The sequence below is a fragment of the Heterodontus francisci genome, unplaced genomic scaffold (genome assembly GCF_036365525.1).
Source record: "Heterodontus francisci isolate sHetFra1 unplaced genomic scaffold, sHetFra1.hap1 HAP1_SCAFFOLD_51_2, whole genome shotgun sequence".
NCBI lineage: Eukaryota > Metazoa > Chordata > Chondrichthyes > Heterodontiformes > Heterodontidae > Heterodontus > Heterodontus francisci.
The window spans coordinates 2,949,043-2,958,008 of record NW_027141369.1 but is presented as its reverse complement, the minus strand read 5'-3'; the positions used below and the strand labels follow the sequence as shown (position 1 = coordinate 2,958,008).

The following is an 8,966-nucleotide window of genomic DNA, read 5'->3' as shown; positions in this document are numbered from 1 at the left end:
CCTGTACACCACTCCCACAGTGACTTCTTGCCTGTATTATTTCTCATCTCAACTCAAACTGCTTCTACATCGTGATCTCCTGAACTTAGGTCATCCCTCTCTATTGCGCTAATACCATCATTAATTAACAGAGTTACCCCACCACCTTTTCCAAGCTTCCTGTCCTTCCTAAATGCCATGGAACCTCCAATATTAACATCCCAATCGATGACGCGCTGCAGCCAGATCTCTGTAATGACTATCAGATCATACTTATTTATTCCATTTGTGCTCTCAGTTCATCTGTTTTGTTTCGAATGCTCCATGCATTCAGATACAGAGCATTTAGTTTTGTCCTTTTATTATTTTTGTAACCTCCAGCCTTATCTGTTGATTTACTCTTAGATTTGTCTGCTCTGTCCCTTCCTGTCACAGTCTGTTTATCATTTCCCATATTTATACCTTTCTCTCTTGCCTTGTCTCTCCTCCTTGATTCACCATATCTTCCCAAATTTGATCCCTTGCCCCCACTATTCAGTTGAAAACTGTCTCTACTTCCCTCGTTATGTGGCTCGCTAGAACACCGGCACCAGCACGGTTCAGGTGGAGACCATCCCAACGGTACAGCCACCACTTTCCCCAGTACTGGTGCCAATGTCCCACGAACCAGAACCCACTACTACCACACCAGTCTTTGAGCCACGCATTGATTTCTCTAATCTTATTTGTCCTATGCCAATTTGCACATGGCTCAGGTAATAATCCAGAGATGATTAACTTTGAGGTTCTGCTACTTAATTTGCTGCCTAGTTCCTCATACTGACTTTGCAGAACCTCTAACCTTGTCCTGCCTATGTCATTGGTACCGACATGGACCACGACGACTGGATCCTCCCCCTCCCATTGTATGTTTCTCTCCAGCCCTGAGCAAATGTCCTGAATCCTGGCACCGGCAGGCAACACAGCCGTCTGGACTCTTGCTCTTTGCTGCAGAGAACAGTGTCAATCCACCTTACTATACTGTCCCCTACTGCCACTACATTCCTTTTTTCTCACTCTTTGAGCCGCAAACTTTTTTTTTATTGCCAAAATATACTTTATTCATAAAAACCTGTAACAATTACATTGCCAAACAGTTTAAAACAGCATCAAAAAATACAAACATTTCAAGGGAGATCAGTTTCCTTCAATACTGTCATGAGTTTCTTCCCAACCCTTCCGTTTCACATTTGTCATGTCAATTACAGTTTTACATTTACAGCAATTGAGAATATTAACGATACAGTTCGAGGGGTTTCCCATGGATCCAGCCCCTCAGTCCAGCTTGGTGGGGGAACCTTACACTGTGGTCTTTCCCCATTGAGCCTTTGCTGCGGCTGCCCCAAGCTTTAGTGCGTCCCTCAGCACGTAGTCCTGGACCTTGGAATGCGCCAGTCTGCAACATTCGGTGGTGGACAACTCTTTGCGCTGGAAGGCCAGCAAGTTTCGGGCAGACCAAAGGGCGTCTTTCACCGAATTGATAGTCCTCCAGCAGCAGTTGATGTTTGTCTCGGTGTGCGTCCCTGGGAACAGCCCGTCGAGCACAGACTCCTGTGTTACAGAGCTGCTTGGGATGAACCTTGACAAAAACCACTGCATCTCTTTCCACACCTGCTTTGCAAAGGCACATTCCAGGAGGAGGTGGGCGACCGTATCTTCCCCACCACAGCCAATGAGGGGGCACAGTGCGGAGGGGGCGAGACTTCGGGTGTGCGTGAAGGATCTGACGGGGAGGGCCCTTCTCACCACCAGCCAAGCTACGTCTTGGTGCTTGTTTGAAAGTTCTGGTGATGAGGCATTCCACCAAATGACTTTGACGATCTGCTCGGGGAACCAGCCGACATGATCCACCGTTTCCTTTTCCCGTCGGGCCTTGAGGACATTCCGTGCAGACCACTGCCTGATGGACCGGTGGTCAAAGGTGTTTTCCCGCAGAAACTGCTCCACGAAGGATAGGTGGTACGGCACCTCCCAACTGCATGGAGCGTTCCGCGGCAATGTGACCGGGCCCATCCTTCGCAACACCGGGGACAGATAGAATCTCAGCACGTAGTGACACTTGGAGTTTGCGTACTGGGGATCTACACACAGCTTGATGCAGCCGCACACGAAGGTGGTCATCAGGATGAGGGCCACGTTGGGTACATTTTTCCCGCCCTTGTCCAGAGATTTGAACATCGTGTCCCTCCGGACCCGGTCCATTTTAGATCCCCAGATGAAGCAGAAAATGGCTCGGGTGACTGCCACGGCGCAGGAGTGGGGTATGGGCCAGACCTGCGCCACGTAGAGCAACAACGTGAGCGCCTCGCACCCGATGACCAGGTTCTTACCCACAATGGAGAGAGATCGCTGCCCCCACATGCCCAACTTTTGTCGTACCTTGGCTACTCGCTCCTCCCATGTTTTGGTGCACGCCCCGGCCCTTCCGAACCATATCCCCAGCACCTTCAGGTAGTCTGACCTGACGGTGAAGGGGACAAAGGATCGGTCAGCCCAGTTGCCAAAGAACATGGCCTCGCTCTTGCCATGGTTAACTTTGGCTCCCGAGGCCAGTTCGAACTGGTCGCAGATACTCATCAGTCTGCGCACGGACAGCGGATCCGAGCAGAAAACGGCGACGTCATCCATGTACAGGGAGGTTTTGACCTGAGTGCCTCTGCTGCCTGGGATTGTCACCCCTCTTATGCTCGCATCCTTCCTAATATACTCAGCAACGGGTTCAATACAGCAAACAAACAAGACCAGGGACAGAGGGCAGCCCTGTCTGACTCCAGATTTGATCGGGAAACTTTCAGATTCCCACCCGTTGATTGAGACTGCGCTACTGATGTTTGTGTAGAGCAGTTGGATCCAATTACAGATTCTCTCCCCAAACCCCTTTTTGGAAAGCACGTCCATCATGTAGGTGTGCGATATCCTGTCAAAAGCCTTCTCCTGGTCCAGGCTGATGAGGCAGGTGTCCACCCTCCTGTCCCGTACGTAGGCGATCGTTTCCTTGAGTAGCGGGAGACTATCAGAGATCTTCCTGCCGGGTACAGTACAGGTCTGATCGGGGTGAATCACCAACTCCAGAGTAGACTTGACTCGACTGGCTATGACTTTGGACAGAATCTTGTAATCAACATTAAGCAGTGAGATGGGCCGCCAATTTCTGATTTCTGCCCTCTCCCCCTTCTGCTTGTAAATGAGGGTGATGATGCTTTTTCTCATGGATTCTGACATGCTGCCGGCCAGGAGCATACTCTCGTATACTTCCAGCAGGTCCGGGCCGACCCAGTCCCACAGGGCCGAGTGCAACTCGACCGGTAAGCCGTCGCTCCCGGGAGTTTTATTCGTCTCGAAAGACTCGACGGCCTTTGTCAGCTCGTCCAGAGTTAGCGGCTTGTCCACTCTCTCCCTCCTGCTGTCATCTAAGACCTCTGTGATAGATGACAGGAAGGACTGGGAGGCTCTGCTGTCTGTGGGCTTCGCGTTATACAGCCCAGCATAAAAGGATTTGCTGATCCTTAGTAAATCGGACTGCGAAGACGTTACCGAGCCATCTTCTTCCTTCAGGCTGCTGATAACAGAGCTCTCTCTGTGTACCTTTTGGAAGAAGTAACGCGAGCACGTCTCATCCTGCTCGATGGAGCGGACTCTGGACCGGAAGATGATCTTGGAGGCCTTCTTGACAAAGAACGAGGCCTGCTGGCTCTTCACCTCTTGGAGGTCCTCCTTGACCTCGAACCCCATTGACTGCAACCGGAGTAGATATTGCATAATTTTCTCGAGTCGGGACACTTCCCTCTGTCTCTCTCTCGCCTTCTGAGCACCTTTGTGGATGAAGAACCTCTTGATGTTCTCCTTAATCGCTTCCCACCAGTGAACTGGAGACTCAAAGAGGGGTTTCACGGTCCTCCAACCTTTGTAATCCCTTTTGAGTTCCTCAACGTTCTCTGGGGTCAGCAGTGTCGCATTGAGCTTCCACGTCCCTCTGCCAACCCGCTGGTCGTCCTGCAAGTGACAGTCGGCCAGTAAGAGGCAGTGGTCGGAGAAGAACACCGGCTTGACGTCGGTGGATCCGACCGTGACAGCACGGGACACAAACAGGAAGTCAATCCTGGAACGGGCAGACCCGTCCGATCTTGACCATGTGTATCTGCGCTGCGCTCCGTCTGCAGGTTTGCTGAAGACGTCGTGCAGTTTGGCATCTTTAACTGTTTCTATTAGGAATCTGGACGTAGCGTCCAGTTTGCTGTCGTCACTGCCGGATCGTCCAGCCGCATCGATGATGCAGTTGAAGTCACCGCCTAGGATGACCGGCCTGGACGTCGCCAGCAGCAGTGGGAGCTGCTGGAAGACGGTCAGCCGCTCGCTGCGTTGTACCGGGGCGTACACGTTGATCAACCGGAGCGGAGCGTTGTTGTACATCACGTCTGCTACGAGGAGGCGGCCGCCCACCACCTCCTTAACTTCGGAGATGGTGAAGTTACCTCCCCGCAGCAGAATACCCAGGCCGGAGGAACGGCAGTCATTACCCCCCGACCAGATCGATGGCCCATGGGACCACCATCGCGACCACTGCCTGTAGGTGCTGAGGTGTGGTATTCCACACTCCTGCAGAAACAGTAGGTCAGCTTTGACCTTGGCAAGGTAATCCAAGGTTGAAACACATCGCGTAGTAGATTTAATGCGACGCACATTAATGGAAGCAATTCGTACACCCATTTTTTACTAAAAATTAGTTGTTGCTTCCCATACCATTTGTCCTCGCTAGTCCCAGTCCTTCCCCTTCGGGATGTTCCTGCATACCCATCGTATGCGCAAGCAGTTTCACGTTGGTTGGGCTCAGAAACCCCTCCTGATTTTTCATGTCGGGTTTGTGCCGCTCGGGTGACATCGGGGTGGGGTCTTGTAGGCGGAGAGGATTGGGTTGTCCTCAGCTGCTTCCATCTGTTCCTCCTCGAAAACATCACAGCTCCCGGTCTCCAGGAGCTCAGTTGCGCCAGACGTGTCTTTGCTCCCGGTGTCCCGGAGCTGAGATGCGTTGGCCACGTCGTTACGTGTGGGGCATTGGGGTTGAGGCACGCCGGGCCCATCACAGCTTCCAGTGCCCGGGGGCTGGGATGCTCTATCATCCATCTCGGAGTTCTGCCGCCTCTTTTGAAGGGGCTGTCGCTCCAGCATTTCCCCGTCCAGTGAAGAGGAGTTGTTGCAGTCTGATTCAGAAGAGAGCCTCCTCTTGCCACTGGTTTGGGTGGTGGCTTTGGGATGTTTTTTCTTTGTGGATTTCCTCTGGACCACTTGCCACTGACCTGTTTGTCCATCTGCTGCCTCCTCCTCCATTGATTCTGTCTGTGGAGGAGGGGTTTCCGGGCGCTGGATAGGTGCTGGGTCGTTGGTTTCAGCTGCCTCCCCTTCCTTCTCAGGTTGAAGTTCCTCGCTGTGGAGAAGGTTGCTGATCTCCTTTCGAACAGCGGACGCCTTCGTCGAACCTTCTCCCGGCCTTTCCTTGGACCTTGCCGCCTGAGCATAGCTGAGGCAACGTTTGGGGCAGGTCTTGTAGAGATGGCCTGCCGCACCGCACAAGTTGCAACACTTCATCTGCTTACAGTCCTTGGTCTGATGGCCTTCCTCCTTGAAGTTCTTGCAAACAACCGTGCTGCAGTTGGCTGCCATGTGACCAGATTTGCCACAGGTGCGGCAAACTCTGGGCTGCCCAGCGTAGACCAAGAAGCCTCGACTTCCCCCGATAGCGAAGCTGGAGGGAGGGTGGCTGATGGCTCCACTGGGATCTACCTTCAAGGTCACCTTGACCTGCCGCTTGCTGGTCCAGATCCCAAAGGGGTCCTTGACATCAGTGCTGCTGCCGGCCACCTCGACGTACCTGGCGAGAAAGGTGAGTACATCCACCACCGGAACATGGTGGTTGTAGAGGTGAATCGTCACCACCCGGTACCGTTGTGACGGAAGCGTGAAGAGCGGCTCCGCTGTGAGGATCGACAGTGGCGCCCGGTCCCCTTTCACCTTGAACGCCTTCAGAAACTTGATGCATCCCGCCACGTTCCGGAACGTCACGTCGAAGTATCCACTGCTGGGGAAATCCTGCAGGCAGAAGACGTCCGTCGCTTGAAATCCGCAGCAATCGAAGAGAAATTTCTTGATGAAGAAGGTGCGATCGACTGGTGCATCTCCTTCCTTGTCCTTCACGACCACCCGAACAGTGTTGCGCACTCCCTGGCCCGAAACTCGAAAATTGGTTATAGCCATTTTACTCAAAGTTCCCCCAGGATCAAAAGGCAATGATCATGGTCTCTTCTCAATCAAATAAGCACTGATAAGAACAGATACTACACTTGCTGCAGATGTGTTTGCTCTGGATCACACTGGCATCCAGGAGCTCCCACATGCTGCAGCTGTGACACATCACCTGTCCTGTCATCCTTAACGTGTTTCAATTAACTACTTAATTATTTTATTCAATTGTTTATTTTATTGTATATTTTATTAAGCTTACTACTAGTTTGTTTACTATTTTAAACATTAGGACTAAAATGGACCTTAATCACTTACCAGATGCGCATCAAGCAGGTCGGTTCTTCCAAACCAATCAACTACCTGCTTGCCTGTGATGTCACAGCTTACCAGATCCTCACCAAACAGCTCCTTCCACTGCACCGAAGAAAGAACCAAATCCTGTATCCTCACCCCAGCGGCTCTCTGTTTCCCTGCTCTCACTCTCCATTGTGATGTCACCCCTTGATTTTTTTTACCCCTGCTCCGCTCCTGCCGTGCTCCACCTCTCTCGCTCTGTCTCTGAGTCGGTGCTTTTGACACACTTATTTACTCTGTTCCGTTGTGCTCTTCTGTCTCTGGTCCAAAATCTGACTCTGGTGGGATTTGAATCCACAACCTTTGAATGCCTTCTTTATCATTATTTAGAAGTCCAACACGCTATCCATTGCGCCACAGAGCCACACATATTTTGAACGACATCACCAAGGCCTTTGAACTTGTCAGCAGAGACTGACTCTTCAAACTGCGATGGAAACTCGGCTGCCCTCCTGAACTCTTGGGCATCATCTCTTCTTTCCACGAGAACATGCACAGTTCCATCAGTTACAATGGAGCAACATCAGACACTTTCAAGATCAGCAGTGGGGTAAAGCAGGGCTGCGCGCTGGCGCCAACTCTCTTAAGAAAAGAGGAACATAGGAGTCGGCCATTCAGCCCATCGAGCCTGATGATCATGGCTGATCATCTACCTCTATCTGCCCCTTTCCCGTGCTATCCCCATATCCCTTGATGTCATGAGTATCAAGATTTCTAACAATTTCTGTCTTGAACATGCTCAATGATTGAACTGCCACAGCTCTCTGGGGTAGAGAATTCCAATGATTCACCACCGTCTGAGTGTAGAAATTCAACCCTATCTCAGTTTTAAATGGCCTACTCCTTATTCTGAGACTTGGTCCCCTGATTTTAGACTCACCAACCAGGGCAAACATCCTATCTACATCCACACTGTCACACCCTGTAAGAATTTTATCAGTTTCAATGAGATCACCTCTCATTCTTCGAAACTTTAAGGAATACAGGCCCAGTTTCAGTCCCACCATCCCAGGGATTAGTCTGGTGACCCTCTGTTTCACTCCCTCTATGGCAAGTATATCCTTCCTTAGATGAGGAGACCAAACTATACACAATACTCCAGCGCGGTTTCACCATGGCTCTATACAATTGCAACAAGAGATCTTTACTCCCGTACTCAAGACCCCTCGTGTGAAGGCCAACATACCATTTGCCTTCCTAATTGATTTCTGCACCTGCACAAGAGCTTTTAGTGTCTCATGAACAAGGACACCCAGGTCCCTTTGGACATCAACACTTCCCAACCTCTCACCATTTAAGAAATACTCTGTCTTTCTGTTTATTCCACCAAAGTGGAAGTGGAGGGGTTTCCTGTATCGAGGCTTCTTGGTCTACGCTGGGCAGCCCAGAGTTTGCCGCACCTGTGGCAAATCTGGTCACATGGCAGCCAACTGCACTTATTCACACTTATTCACATTATATTCCATCTGCCATGTTCTTTCCCATTCACTTAGCCTCTCCAGGTTCCCTGGAAGCCTCTCTGCATCCTTCCCACAGCTCACACTTCACCTAGCTTTGTGTCATCTGCAAACTTGGAAATATTACATTTAATCCCCACATCCAAATCATTTATTTCGGTTGTTAACAGCTGTGGCTCCAACACTGATCCTTGCAGTACCCCAATAGTAACAGCCTGCCATCCTGAGGAGGACCCGTTATTCCTGCTCTCTGTTTTCGGTCTGTTAACCAATTCTCAATCCACACCAGTATATTATCCCCAATCCTATGTGCTCTAATTTTGTTTACTCACCTCCTGTGTGGGACATTACCAAAGCATCCACTGGTTCTCCTTTATCTGTTCTACAGGTAACATCCTCAAAAAACTCAACTGGTTTTTTCAAGCCTGTTTTCCTTTTCATAAATCTATGTTGACTCTGCCCAATCATATCATTATTTTCTAACTGTCTAGTTATCACATCCTTTATAATTGGTGTATTCTTCTCCATGCTGCTATTGTACACTTTCAGTGACTCAGATGGGGGTGTTCACCTGTATATCAGAGCTGACGACAAGCTGTTCATCTTGGCAAGACTCCACTTGGACGTAGAGACTTGGACGTAGAGACTCCACTTTCCATCAACATTGACAACCTCACTTTGGAGGTTGTCAACAGTTCACATACCTTGGATCAACAATCACCAGCAATCTGTCCCTTGATGCTGAAATCAGCACCAGGATTGCCAATGCTGCAGCTGTCATGTCAAAGTTGAGAAGACGGGTGTGAACCGACAGCAAACTGACCGAAAATACAAAACTCCATGTGTACCAGGCCTGTGTTCTCAGCACCCTCCTTTACAGTAGAGAAGCATCAACAACTT

General features: G+C 50.3%; 1 non-coding gene across 1 annotated transcript; it reads right to left on the bottom strand.

The window, feature by feature from the left end:
• Positions 1-6,882: 6,882 nt before the first annotated feature.
• trnar-ucu (transfer RNA arginine (anticodon UCU)) lies at positions 6,883-6,973 on the bottom strand. Its single transcript is given in 2 exon segments — positions 6,883-6,918; positions 6,937-6,973. It is a non-coding gene; the product is annotated as a tRNA-Arg (tRNA).
• Positions 6,974-8,966: the final 1,993 nt, after the last annotated feature.